Below are 16,073 nucleotides of genomic sequence, written 5' to 3'. Positions count from 1 at the left end.
AAGTGTAACACGCTAAGCAGTATGTGGCGTCAAGTGTAACAGGCTAAGCTGTATAGAGGACAGTTGGGCTGTTGGCTGGAGAAGAACGGACAGGAAACTAGCTGGAGCAAGTCGAATGGGTGGTGGGATGCTGGCTGGAGCAGGACAGTCTGGACGCTGGCAGAAGCAGTTTGGGCAGGATGCTGGCTGGAAAAGAGGGGCTGGAACGCTGACTCAAGCAGGTGGAGAGGCTAGTTGGAGAAGGACGAATGGGACGCTGGCTGGAACAGTTTGGGTTAGATGCTGATTAGAGCAGGGTGGGCAGGATGCTGGCTGGAGCAGGTCGGGCGGGATGCTGGCTGGAGCAGGTCGAACAGGATGCTGGCTGGAGCAGGTCAGGCGGGATGCTGGGTAGAGAATGGGTGAGAGGCTGGTTGGGGGATGGGTGGGACACTGGCTGGAGCAGTTTGGGATTGATGCTGGTTAGAGGAGATTGAGTGGGATGCTGGCTGGAGCAGGTTGAGTGGGAATTGATCAGATGGGATGCTGGCAGAAGCAGGATTGTTAGGATGCTGGCTGGAGCAGGTTGGTTGGGATGCTGGCTGGAGAAGGACGGGTGGAACTCTGGCTTGTGATGGTTGGGAGGCTCCCTGGCTGGAACAGGTCAGGTAGGACGCTGGCTGCAGAAGGACGGTTGGGACGCTGGCTGCAGAAGGACGGGTGGGACGCTGGCTGCAGGAGGACGGGTGGGACGCTGGCTGCAGGAGGACGGGTGGGACGCTGGCTGCAGAAGGACGGGTGGGACGCTGGCTGCAAAAAGACTGGTTAGATGTTGGAGGGACAAGTGGGACGCTTGTTGGAGAAGGACGGGTGTTACGGTATTACCCCAGGACTATGCGCTCAGGCTGTTACGGTATTACCCCAGGACTATACGCTCAGGCTGTTACAGTATTACCCCAGGACTATACGCGCAGGCTGTTACGGTATTACCCCAGGACTATACGCGCAGGCTGTTACGGTATTACCCCAGGACTATACGCTCTGGCTGTTACGGTATTACCCCAGGACTATACGCTCAGGCTGTTACGGTATTACCCCAGGACTATACGCTCAGGCTGTTACGGTATTACCCCAGGACTATACGCTCAGCCTGTTACGGTATTACCCCAGGACTATACGCGCAGGCTGTTACGGTATTACCCCAGGACTATACGCTCAGGCTGTTACAGTATTACCCCAGGACTATACGCTCAGCCTGTTACAGTATTACCCCAGGACTATACGCTCAGGCTGTTACAGTATTACCCCAGGACTATGCGCTCAGGCTGTTACAGTATTACCCCAGGACTATACGCTCAGCCTGTTACGGTATTACCCCAGGACTATACGCGCAGGCTGTTACGGTATTACCCCAGGACTATACGCTCAGGCTGTTACAGTATTACCCCAGGACTATACGCTCAGGCTGTTACAGTATTACCCCAGGACTATGCGCTCAGGCTGTTACAGTATTATCCCAGGACTATGCGCTCAGGCTGTTACAGTATTACCCCAGGACTATACGCTCAGGCTGTTACGGTATTACCCCAGGACTATACGCTCAGGCTGTTACGGTATTACCCCAGGACTATACGCTCAGGCTGTTACAGTATTACCCCAGGACTATACGCTCAGGCTGTTACAATATTACCCCAGGACTATGCGCTCTGGCTGTTACAGTATTACCCCAGGACTATACGCTCAGGCTGTTACAGTATTACCCCAGGAATATGCGCTCTGGCTGTTACAGTATTACCCCAGGACTATACGCTCAGGCTGTTACAGTATTACCCCAGGACTATGCGCTCAGCCTGTTACGGTATTACCCCAGGACTATACGCGCAGGCTGTTACGGTATTACCCCAGGACTATACGCTCAGGCTGTTACGGTATTACCCCAGGACTATACGCTCAGGCTGTTACGGTATTACCCCAGGACTATACGGTCAGGCTGTTACAGTATTACCCCAGGACTATACGCTCAGGCTGTTACAGTATTACCCCAGGACTATACGCTCAGACTGTTACTGTATTACCCCAGGACTAGGCGCTCCGGCTGTTACGGTATTACCCCAGGACTATACGCTCAGGCTGTTACGGTATTACCCCAGGACTATACGCTCAGGCTGTTACGGTATTACCCCAGGACTATACGCTCAGGCTGTTACAGTATTACCCCAGGACAATACGCTCAGGCTGTTACGGTATTACCCCAGGACTATACGCTCAGGCTGTTACGGTATTACCCCAGGACTATACGCTCAGGCTGTTACCGTATTACCCCAGGACTACGCTCAGGCTGTTACCGTATTACACCAGGACTAGGCGCTCCGGCTGTTATGGTATTACCCCAGGACTAGGCGCTCAGCCTGTTACCGTATTACCCCAGGACTAGGCGCTCCGGCTGTTACCGTATTACCCCAGGACTAGGCGCTCCGGCTGTTACCGTATTACCCCAGGACTATACACCGGTACACTCCATGTTACGCTGGGGTTACGCTGAGGCTGCGGGGACGCCACATCTCTGTATTATGACACGTACAGGTGTAGCCAGGTGTCACTGTGACTGCACAGATGCTCACCTCCAGCAGGTAACACACAGGAACAGCGCGGAACGTCTCCGGCAGAAAGGTAATACGTGTGACGTTACAGAAGGGCATCCCAGCACTAATAATATATAGGACAATACACGGGGATCCCGGCTGGCTGAATCACGTAACAAACTACACCAATAACATCCACTATATCCCGACCTTGCCGGCAGTGCCGAGGGGCCCGGTGCGGTTCTGCCGTCACGCGGAATCCCCCTTCGCTGGCACTCATCTGCGGCTCATCCTGGAGGAGGGTGCCAGCTCCATCCTTCTGCCTCCATCCTCCCCACCCCCAATAGAGATCTTACTCAGCACTCTGCGTCCTCATTCGCTCTGGTATCCCCGTCTCCTCTCACACTCACTCAGCAGGAAGACCCCTAAACCACCACCACCACCACACTCACTCAGCAGGAAGACAACCCCCCACACCACCACATCTACATCCCCTGATGGAAAAAGGTTAAGGGACATACCCATAAACCCTGGTGCCGCTCGGCAATGAGGATGCAGTCAGGTGTTCTGTCCTCACGCCCCCCAGCGTCCCCCACTCCTCCTCTCCCCCCTCACCCTCTGTCTGATATTGCAGCTGGATTGGAAGGAGGGGGGAGAGGGTGTATAGGTTCGGGGGCCAAAGGGGGAAAGAACTGAGGATTTTCTTTGTCTAAAACAGCACCTCACGTGTTCCTGGTGGTGTTATGTGGTTGGCTGAGGAGGGGAGGGGGGGGGGGGGGAGAGAGAGGAGGGGGCCGCACACGCTGGAATGGAGCCAGCACGGTCTGCATATACAGTGTCTGCTGGGGAGAGACAGGCTCGTCATGTAGGTGCACCTACCTCTGAGTGTATACATATAGGTACACCTACCCCTGAGTGCATACATATAGGTGCACCTACCCCTGAGTGTATACATATAGGTACACCTACCCCTGAGTGCATACATATAGGTACACCTACCCCTGAGTGCATACATATAGGTGCACCTACCCCTGAGTGTATACATATAGGTACACCTACCCCTGAGTACATACATATAGGTGCACCTACCCCTGAGTGCATACATACAGGTGCACCTACCCCTGAGTGCATGCATATAGGTGCACCTACCTCTCTGAGTACATACATATAGGTAGGTGCACACATAATATAGGTGCACCTACCCCTCCCTGAGTACATACATATAGGTGGGTGCACACATACATACACACACAGCATATAGGTGTACCTACCCCTCCCTGAGTACATACATATAGGTAGTTGCACACATACATACACACACATCATATAGGTGCACCTACCCATCCCTGAGTACATACATATAGGTGCATGCATACATACATACATACATACATACATACTCACACACACACTACATAGGTGCACCTACCTCTCTCTGAGTACATACATATAGGTGCAGCTACCTCTCTCTGAATACATACATACATACAAACACTCTACATAGGTGCACCTACCCCTCTCTGAGTACATACATATAGGTGCACCTACCCCTCTCTGAGTACATACATGTAGGTGCACCTACCCCTCTCTGAGTACATACATATAGGTGCACCTACCTCTCTGAGTACATACATATAGGTGCACCTACCTCTCTGAGTACATGCATATATATATATATATATATATATATATATATATATAGACTTCTGATGTGCCGGGCACTGCTTCCCTTGTGCGTTGCTGGTCGGGTGCCGGTGTCTAACAGGTATGACAGACACTGTCATATCCTCATAAAAGGTACTTCTTGGGGTGGACACAGCACTCCAGACTCGTAGAATTTCAAAAGTACAAAGATTTATTGAAGATGGCAACGTTTCAATGCGGGTGCATTTTCGTCAGGCTCAATATACATACAAACATACACTGAATAAATACCTTATCAAGGTGTGTCACGTGAGGGGGCAGGTATTTATTCAGTGTATGTTTGTATGTATATTGAGCCTGACGAAAATGCACCCGCATTGAAACGTTGCCATCTTCAATAAATCTTTGTACTTTTGAAATTCTACGAGTCTGGAGTGCTGTGTCCACCCCACGAAGTACCTTTTATGAGGATATGACAGTGTCTGTCATACATAAATATTCATTTTACTAGTACTGCTGATTTGATTGATTTGATGATGTTGAGATGCCTTATTCATTCACTGTTTTGTATAATTTTTTGTATATATGTTTTTTCATATACATATATACACTATTTTTATTTATTATTTTTTATTTTTATTATCTTTATTTGTTCACTATGGATTTCACAGTTATCTTGTAACTTTGACATGAATGTTCATTACGCTGCCCCTGTGGGGAGAATCTATGGTGATGACAGTTACAGTCATCACATTGCATTTTTAAATACGCTACAATGTGTGCATATGCCGTTATGTCATTACATTTGTTTGCCGTCAGGCTTGCTGTTACTATGGTAACATATACACGTTTGCTTTTTGCACAGGTGATCTGGCTTACTCCGTCGATCCCCCGGCGTCAGAGCGGGGATGACGTCATTTGTGGGCGACTCCAGCGCGCGGCGCCGACGGGAGAGACGGCGGGAACCCAGAGCTATATAGGTGAGTTTGTTTTATCTGTTAATTGTTCTCTATGACCTTGATAAAGGAGCCAAGGCTCCGAAACCGTTGGTAAACTTCTGCCTACGCGTCTTATTTCTATTCTGAGTGCCGCCGCACCCCCAGGATTCTACATTAGACAGTGCACTACTGTCTCCACGGAGGGCACCAGCTTATTGGAACTTATCTTACCTTTTACTACACTTTGGAGTGCCGCCACAGGATTGTATATATATATATATATATATATATATATATATAGCAAGTGGGATGACCCGGCACTCCTGATCACTGCAATGAAGCAATAATAGATGTAATGTATACTTGCTGGAGGTGCCTTCCTTGTTAGATCCCAGATCCGACTTCACAGTACTACAGGTAGGCAGCACTCACACAGGCTTTAGTAAAATAAGTCCTTTATTGGTCCGACAGTTTCGGGGTTCCCCCCTTCGTCAGGGACAGCAGCACACCAGTGCTCATACATACAAACATTTAAATACCCACCACAAGTACCCCCGCCCCCATAGCACATTAATTACGCACAGAGGACTCACCTGTCAAGGCGCCATGTCACACCACGCCGTTGCCGGAAGTCTCCTGAGCAACGGGTCAGGCTGTGTACACAGGCGTCATCATTTCGGCCAGGGGCTCCTTATACCAACCTGTCTCCATCTTTCTGGACAGCCTTTTGAACCCATGTGTCCAAGCATTACCATCTTACTTGAAGGACACAACATCCCTATTAAATCTCTTTAGGGATTTTGAAATGACAAGTGATATATTGAAAGTTACTTGTTTGTGTACGGTGGACGTCTCCAGCCTCTACACCTGTAGCCCACATGATTCAGGTGTGGAGACTGTAAGACGTCTGCTTACGAATAATCCTAAATATTGTGGTCCACCAGTGGATTTTTTCATTAAGTTACTTATGTTGGTCCTTACTCGAAATTATTTTCTACATGACGGTGTTTTCTTTTTGCAGCAATCAGGCGTGGCTATGGGGTCCGCTGTAGCCCCGGCGTATGCCAATACTTTTATGTATGAAGTAGAGCAGAATCTCTTTTTCCATCAGGGCCACCTTAAGGAACAGGTCTGTTTATATTATCGTTATATAGACGACTTATTAATTTTCTGGTCAGGTACAGAAAGATTATTGATTGAATTGTTGTCTAAACATAACAGAGCCGACCATGTCGTTAAACTGACCTTTTCCATAGATTCCAAGAATGTTCAATTTCTTGATGTGGACATTACTCTCGCTAATGGGCGAATTACCACTGCCGTACATACCAAAAAGACAGATAGAAACACCATTTTAAGACATGACAGTGCACAATCCATTACCCCTACGTAAAGGTTTGCCTTATTCCCAGCTCCTGCGAGCTAGACGTATTACATCTGATCCCTTACAGGTAAAATGGCCTGCCTTAAATAAAATGGCAGACAAATTTATAGAACGGGGGTACCCACGTGCACTTGTCAATGATTCTAAACTCAAGGTCTTGAATATGTCAAGGGATCAAACCCTGAAAACCAAGCCTAAATCCCTAGGTGTTAAACCTTTAATTCCATGGGTAAACAAATTTAGCCCTGAGAGTAAATACACGACCAAGAAGGTCAAACAGTGGTGGCCAATAGTATCCACTGGAAAAGTTTTTCTCAATTAATTTTCCATTAACCTGTTCTTCCACCTACGTTATATACCTCCTCACGTGTCCCTGTGGGCTGTCCTATGTGGGGAAGACCCAGCGTCAATTCAAGGAACGCATGCCCCTGCATAGGACAGCCATCACACAAGCATTCACCAAGGGGCACAATGACCAGCCTATGGCCAGACACTGCCTACAAAACAATCATAGTGTGGCCCAAATTAGGTCCATGATTATTGACCACATACCCCCCTCCTTACGCGGGGAAAATAGGAATAAAATTCTTATGCAGCGAGAGTCTCGCTGGATTTATCACCTAAACACGCTGTCCCCTGGCGGCCTTAACGAAACACTTGGCCTCCATTGTTACCTATAAAGTATATTTACAATAAAATGAGTATCCTTAGTCTCCTTGGTAGACAGAGACAGATTTTTTGGCTCCACCTATTTTCTGAATGTTGATATATTTTTCTAGATTCAGATCTATTTTGTTCGGTATGAAGCATTTGTATGTCTGGTGGTCTTCCATCAATGTCATGCATTAATAGACAATGTATCTGTACTTGTTGTCTCTTTTCAGAATGAATCCATATGTTTTGTATGTCATGTTTGTTTTTCATGTTTTTTTGTACAAAAAAATGTTTTTTTTTTTATTCAAAGATTCCCTTATAGGCTGTAATGTTTTGCATGTATTATTTTGACATTTTGGCATTATGGTATTGCAAGTTTTACTATATTGTATCAAATTGGGCAATTTAGCGTTTAGCTAAATAGCTATCACTAAGGCAAAAGGAGGTTAATTCCCTCAGTGCTATTTAGCACTATACTTAGTAAGTAAGCAACTATCTATTGGCACATGCTATAACCCCTTTTTGATAGCAATCGCTGTTTTTATTTCTTGTAATGTTTATCTATGGTTGCTATGCAGCGCAACTAAGGACTCAGCGTGCAGCTCCCCGGCCAATGTGTGACCACTTCCGCCTTTGGTTGGCGGGGTGCGAGTACTCGGTTGGCGGAAGCTGCAACGAATCTGTCTGACGCTGTGTACACAGCCTGACCCGTTGCTCAGGAGACTTCCGGCAACGACGTGGTGTGACATGGCGCCTTGACAGGTGAGTACTTTGTGCGTAATTATTGTGCTATGGGGGCGGGGGTACTTGTGGTGGGTATTTAAATGTTTGTATGTATGAGCACTGGTGTGCTGCTGTCCCTGACGAAGGGGGGAACCCCGAAACTGTCGGACAAATAAAGGGCTTATTTTACTAAAGCCTGTGTGAGTGCCGCCTACTTGGAGTACTATATATATATATATACACACACACACACACACACACAGTCAGGTCCATAAACATTGGGACATTGACACAATTCTCATTTTTTGGGCCCTATACACAATGGGTTTGAAATGAACCAAACAAGATGTTCTGTAACTGCAGACGTTCAGCTTTAATATGAGGGTATTTTCATCCAGATCAGGTGACCGGTGTAGGAATTACAATGGTTTCTATATTTGCCTCCCACTTTTTAAGGGACCAAAAGTAATGGGACGGTGGACTCAGAAGCCGTTTCATGGACAGGTGCGGGCTATTCCCTCATTATTTCATCATTAATTAAGCAGGTACAAGGTCTGGAGTTGATTTGCATTTGGAATCTTTTGCTGTCGACTCTCAATACAGTATGAGATCCAAAGAGCTGCCACTATCAGAGAAGCCGTCATTGGCTGAAAGATCAAAAGAAACCCATCAGAGAGATGGAAAATACATTAGGTGTGGCCAAGAGAAGTGTTTGGAACATTCTTAAAAAGAAAGAACGCACCGGAGAGTTTGGGAAACGACTGTGTGATGACAGAAGAATGACTTCTCTGGTAAAGAAAAACTCTTCGCAACAGTTGGCCAGGTCAAGAGCACTCTCCAGGAGGTAGGTGTATACTGTATGTGTCAAAGTCCACAATCAAGAGAGGCCTTCACAAGAGTGAATATAGAGGGCTCACCACAAGATGTAACCCATTATGATGGGAAGAGAGGAGTATGGAGAAGGAAAGGAACTGCTCATGATCCAACATTTACCACCTCATCAGTGATGCGTGGTGGTGGTAGTGTCATGGCGTAGGTATGTATGGCTACCAATGGAACTGGATGAATGCTGAAGTGTTTCGGGCAATAGTATCTGCTCATATTCAGCGATATGCTTCAGAGCTCATTGAACGGTGGCTTCACAGCGCAGATGGACAACGCTTCACAGCGCAGATGGATCACGCTTTACAGCGCAGATGGACAATGACCCAACGCATACAGCAAAAGCAACCAAAGAGTTTATTAAGGCAAATAGGTGGAATGGTCTGCAGTGGCCGAGTCAGTCACCTGACCTGAATCCCATTGAGCATTTCACTTGATAAAGACAAAATCTGAAGGGAAAATGCCGCAAGAACAAGCAGGACCTGGAGACCTTTCAGTAGAGGCCTGGCAGAGCATCACCAGGGATGACACCCAGCGTCTGGTGATGTCTATGTGTTCCAGACTTCAGGCTGTAACTGACTGCAGAGTATTACAAAGTATTACAAAGTGAAAGATTAATTTAGGATTTAGTTTGTCCTATTACTTTTGGTCCTTAAAAAGTTGGAGGCGCATATAGAAACCGTTGTAATTCCTGCACCAGTCACCTGATCCGGGCATAAATACCATCAAATTAATGCTGAAAGTCTGCAGTCACAGCTCATCTTGTTTGGTTCATTTCAAGTCCACTGTGGTGGTGTACAGAGGCCATATGAGAATTGTGTCGCTGTCCCAATATTTATGGACCTGACTGTATGTATACAGTATACAGGGAACACATTATACAGACAGCGCAGGGGAGGTAGCAGACCAGGGCTCTGCACTATATATATGTGAGTCTGCCGGACCTCCAGAGATATTATAGATCTATATAAGCACATTATACACATACTGCAGGTAGCAGACCAGGGCTCTGCACTATATATATATGAGAGTACTGCCGGACCTCCAGAGATATTATAGATCTATATAAGCACATTATACACATACTGCAGGTAGGAGACCAGGGCTCTGCACTATATATATGAGAGTACTGCCGGACCTCCAGAGATTGTATAGATCTATATAAGCACATTATACACATACTGCAGGTAGCAGACCAGGGCACTGCACTATATATATATGCATACCTCCCAAATTTGTCAAAGTGGATGCGGGACGCAGCTCCTTCGCGCCGGAAATTTCGGGGGTGTGGCCTAATTTCGGGGGCATGGCCCCCATTTTGCCGCTATGGGGGCATGACCCAGAGGCTCTGTGAGCCTCTAGCCATGCCCCCAGCACCCTGGCTGCGGGAATAGACGCTGTGCGCATGCGCACAGCGTTTATTCCCCGCTGTTTAGCAGCCGACAGGGGGGACTCCCAACAGCCCCCCCTCACCGTGGGACACTGCCGACCGCGGGAGGGACAGCGGACAGGCCCTGATAATCGGGACTGTCCCGCTGAAATCGGGACTGTAGGGAGGTATGTATATGAGAGTACTGCCGGACCTCCAGAGATTGTATAGATCTATATAAGCACATTACACACATACTGCAGGTAGGAGACCAGGGCTCTGCACTATATATATATGAGAGTACTTGCCGGACCTCCAGAGATTGTATAGATCTATATAAGCACATTACACACATACTGCAGGTAGGAGACCAGGCTCTGCACTATATATATGAGAGTACTGCTGGACCTCCAGAGATTGTATAGATCTATATAAGCACATTACACACATACTGCAGGTAGGAGACCAGGGCTCTGCACTATATATATGACAGTACTGCCGGACCTCCAGAGATTGTATAGATCTATATAAGCACATTACACACATACTGCAGGTAGGAGACCAGGGCTCTGCACTATATATATGAGAGTACTGCCGGACCTCCAGAGATTGTATAGATCTATATAAGCACATTATACACATACTGCAGGTAGGAGACCAGGGCTCTGCACTATATATATGAGAGTACTGCCGGACCTCCAGAGATTGTATAGATCGATATAAGCACATTACACACATACTGCAGGTAGGAGACCAGGGCTCTGCACTATATATATGAGAGTACTGCTGGACCTCCAGAGATTGTATAGATCTATATAAGCACATTACACACATACTGCAGGTAGGAGACCAGGGCTCTGCACTATATATATATATGAGAGTACTGCCGGACCTCCAGAGATTGTATAGATCTATATAAGCACATTACACACATACTGCAGGTGCAGACCAGGGCTCTGCACTATATATATATGAGAGTACTGCCGGACCGCCAGAGATTGTATAGATCTATATAAGCACATTACACACATACTGCAGGTAGGAGACCAGGGCTCTGCACTATATATATGAGAGTACTGCCGGACCTCCAAAGATTGTATAGATCTATATAAGCACATTACACACATACTGCAGGTAGGAGACCAGGGCTCTGCACTATATATATGAGAGTACTGCCGGACCTCCAGAGATTGTATAGATCTATATAAGCACATTATACACATACTGCAGGTAGGAGACCAGGGCTCTGCACTATATATATGAGAGTACTGCCGGACCTCCAGAGATTGTATAGATCTATATAAGCACATTACACACATACTGCAGGTAGCAGACCAGGGCTCTGCACTATATATATATGAGAGTACTGCCGGACCTCCAGAGATTGTATAGATCTATATAAGCACATTACACACATACTGCAGGTAGGAGACCAGGGCTCTGCACTATATATATATGAGAGTACTGCTGGACCTCCAGAGATTGTATAGATCTATATAAGCACATTAACACATACTGCAGGTAGGAGACCAGGGCTCTGCACTATATATATGACAGTACTGCCGGACCCTCCAGAGATTGTATAGATCTATATAAGCACATTACACACATACTGCAGGTAGGAGACCAGGCTCTGCACTATATATATGAGAGTACTGCCGGACCTCCAGAGATTGTATAGATCTATATAAGCACATTATACACATACTGCAGGTAGGAGACCAGGGCTCTGCACTATATATATGAGAGTACTGCCGGACCTCCAGAGATTGTATAGATCGATATAAGCACATTACACACATACTGCAGGTAGGAGACCAGGGCTCTGCACTATATATATGAGAGTACTGCTGGACCTCCAGAGATTGTATAGATCTATATAAGCACATTACACACATACTGCAGGTAGGAGACCAGGGCTCTGCACTATATATATATATGAGAGTACTGCCGGACCTCCAGAGATTGTATAGATCTATATAAGCACATTACACACATACTGCAGGTAGGAGACCAGGGCTCTGCACTATATATATATGAGAGTACTGCCGGACCTCCAGAGATTGTATAGATCTATATAAGCACATTATACACATACTGCAGGTAGGAGACCAGGGCTCTGCACTATATATATATATGAGAGTACTGCCGGACCTCCAGAGATTGTATAGATCTATATAAGCACATTACACACATACTGCAGGTAGGAGACCAGGGCTCTGCACATATATATATGAGAGTACTGCCGGACCTCCAGAGATTGTATAGATCTATATAAGCACATTATACACATACTGCAGGTAGGAGACCAGGGCTCTGCACTATATATATGAGAGTACTGCCGGACCTCCAGAGATGTATAGATCTATATAAGCACATTACACACATACTGCAGGTAGCAGACCAGGGCTCTGCACTATATATATATCAGAGTACTGCCGGACCTCCAGAGATTGTATAGATCTATATAAGCACATTACACACATACTGCAGGTAGGAGACCAGGGCTCTGCACTATATATATGAGAGTACTGCCGGACCTCCAGAGATTGTATAGATCTATATAAGCACATTACACACATACTGCAGGTAGGAGACCAGGGCTCTGCACTATATATATGAGAGTACTGCCGGACCTCCAGAGATTGTATAGATCTATATAAGCACATTACACACATACTGCAGGTAGGAGACCAGGGCTCTACACTATATATATATATGAGAGTACTGCCGGACCTCCAGAGATTGTATAGATCTATATAAGCACATTACACACATACTGCAGGTAGCAGACCAGGGCTCTGCACTATATATATATGAGAGTACTGCCGGACCTCCAGAGATTGTATAGATCTATATAAGCACATTATACACATACTGCAGGTAGGAGACCAGGGCTCTGCACTATATATATGAGAGTACTGCCGGACCTCCAGAGATTGTATAGATCTATATAAGCACATTACACACATACTGCAGGTAGGAGACCAGGGCTCTGCACTATATATATGAGAGTACTGCCACACCTCCAGAGATATTATAGATCTATATAAGCACATTACACACATACTGCAGGTAGCAGACCAGGGCTCTGCACTATATATATGAGAGTACTGCCGGACCTCCAGAGATTGTATAGATCTATATAAGCACATTACACACATACTGCAGGTAGGAGACCAGGGCTCTGCACTATATATATGAGAGTACTGCCGGACCTCCAGAGATTGTATAGATCTATATAAGCACATTACACACATACTGCAGGTAGGAGACCAGGGCTCTGGCACTATATATATATATGAGAGTACTGCCGGACCTCCAGAGATTGTTTAGATCTATATAAGAACATTACACACATACTGCAGGTAGGAGACCAGGGCTCTGCACTATATATATGAGAGTACTGCCGGACCTCCAGAGATTGTATAGATCTATATAAGCACATTACACACATACTGCAGGTAGGAGACCAGGGTTCTGCACTATATATATATATATATATATGTGAGTACTGCCGGACCTCCAGAGATTGTATAGATCTATATAAGCACATTACACACATACTGCAGGTAGGAGACCAGGGCTCTGCACTATATATATATGAGAGTACTGCCGGACCTCCAGAGATTGTATAGATCTATATAAGCACATTACACACATACTGCAGGTAGGAGACCAGGGCTCTGCACTATATATATGAGAGTACTGCCGGACCTCCAGAGATTGTATAGATCTATATAAGCACATTACACACATACTGCAGGTAGGAGACCAGGGCTCTGCACTATATATATATGAGAGTACTGCCGGACCTCCAGAGATTGTATAGATCTATATAAGCACATTACACACATACTGCAGGTAGGAGACCAGGGCTCTGCACTATATATATGAGAGTACTGCCGGACCTCCAGAGATTGTATAGATCTATATAAGCACATTACACACATACTGCAGGTAGGAGACCAGGGCTCTGCACTATATATATGAGAGTACTGCCGGACCTCCAGAGATTGTATAGATCTATATAAGCACATTATACACATACTGCAGGTAGCAGACCAGGGCTCTGCACTATATATATGAGAGTACTGCCGGACCTCCAGAGATATTATAGATCTATATAAGCACATTACACACAAACTGCAGGTAGGAGACCAGGGCTCTGCACTATATATATGAGAGTACTGCCGGACCTCCAGAGATTGTATAGATCTATATAAGCACATTACACACATACTGCAGGTAGGAGACCAGGGCTCTGCACTATATATATGACAGTACTGCCGGACCTCCAGAGATTGTATAGATCTATATAAGCACATTACACACATACTGCAGGTAGGAGACCAGGGCTCTGCACTATATATATGAGAGTACTGCCGGACCTCCAGAGATTGTATAGATCTATATAAGCACATTACACACATACTGCAGGTAGGAGACCAGGGCTCTGCACTATATATATGAGAGTACTGCCGGACCTCCAGAGATTGTATAGATCTATATAAGCACATTACACACATACTGCAGGTAGGAGACCAGGGCTCTGCACTATATATATATATGAGAGTACTGCCGGACCTCCAGAGATTGTATAGATCTATATAAGCACATTACACACATACTGCAGGTAGGAGACCAGGGCTCTGCACTATATATATGAGAGTACTGCCGGACCTCCAGAGATTGTATAGATCTATATAAGCACATTACACACATACTGCAGGTAGCAGACCAGGGCTCTGCACTATATATATGAGAGTACTGCCGGACCTCCAGAGATTGTATAGATCTATATAAGCACATTACACACATACTGCAGGTAGGAGACCAGGGCTCTGCACTATATATATGAGAGTACTGCCGGACCTCCAGAGATTGTATAGATCTATATAAGCACATTACACACATACTGCAGGTAGGAGACCAGGGCTCTGCACTATATATATGAGAGTACTGCCGGACCTCCAGAGATTGTATAGATCTATATAAGCACATTACACACATACTGCAGGTAGGAGACCAGGGCTCTGCACTATATATATGAGAGTACTGCCGGACCTCCAGAGATTGTATAGATCTATATAAGCACATTACACACATACTGCAGGTAGGAGACCAGGGATCTGCACTATATATATGTGAGTACTGCCGGACCTCCAGAGATTGTATAGATCTATATAAGCACATTACACACATACTGCAGGTAGGAGACCAGGGCTCTGCACTATATATATGAGAGTACTGCCGGACCTCCAGAGATTGTATAGATCTATATAAGCACATTACACACATACTGCAGGTAGGAGACCAGGGCTCTGCACTATATATATGAGAGTACTGCCGGACCTCCAGAGATTGTATAGATCTATATAAGCACATTACACACATACTGCAGGTAGGAGACCAGGGCTCTGCACTATATATATGAGAGTACTGCCGGACCTCCAGAGATTGTATAGATCTATATAAGCACATTACACACATACTGCAGGTAGGAGACCAGGGCTCTGCACTATATATATATGAGAGTACTGCCGGACCTCCAGAGATTGTATAGATCTATATAAGCACATTATACACATACTGCAGGTAGGAGACCAGGGCTCTGCACTATATATATATATATGAGAGTACTGCCGGACCTCCAGAGATTGTATAGATCTATATAAGCACATTACACACATACTGCAGGTAGCAGACCAGGGCTCTGCACTATATATATATGAGAGTACTGCCGGACCTCCAGAGATTGTATAGATCTATATAAGCACATTACACACATACTGCAGGTAGGAGACCAGGGCTCTGCACTATATATATGAGAGTACTGCCGGACCTCCAGAGATTGTATAGATCTATATAAGCACATTATACACATACTGCAGGTAGGAGACCAGGGCTCTGCACTA

The 16,073-nt window shown here is 45.9% G+C and overlaps 1 protein-coding gene across 2 annotated transcripts in view; it reads right to left on the bottom strand.

The window, feature by feature from the left end:
* The window catches only part of LOC146051508 (DNA (cytosine-5)-methyltransferase 3A), a 111,505-nt gene that overhangs the window by 69,348 nt on the left and 26,084 nt on the right, over window positions 1–16,073 (bottom strand). Inside the window, exon 1 of one of the 2 annotated variants that reach the window (XM_083167895.1) lies at window positions 3,083–3,253. The exons of the other annotated variant lie outside the window; for it this stretch is intronic. The gene's annotated coding sequence lies outside the window, so the exon portion shown is untranslated. Of the gene's footprint in view, window positions 1–3,082; window positions 3,254–16,073 lie in introns of those variants that run through there. 2 annotated transcript variants of the gene reach the window in all.

Source organism: Crinia signifera, unplaced genomic scaffold, assembly GCF_055691185.1.
Source record: "Crinia signifera unplaced genomic scaffold, ASM5569118v1 HAP2_SCAFFOLD_103, whole genome shotgun sequence".
Lineage (NCBI taxonomy): Eukaryota > Metazoa > Chordata > Amphibia > Anura > Myobatrachidae > Crinia > Crinia signifera.
This window is presented reverse-complemented; position numbering and strand designations above follow the sequence as displayed.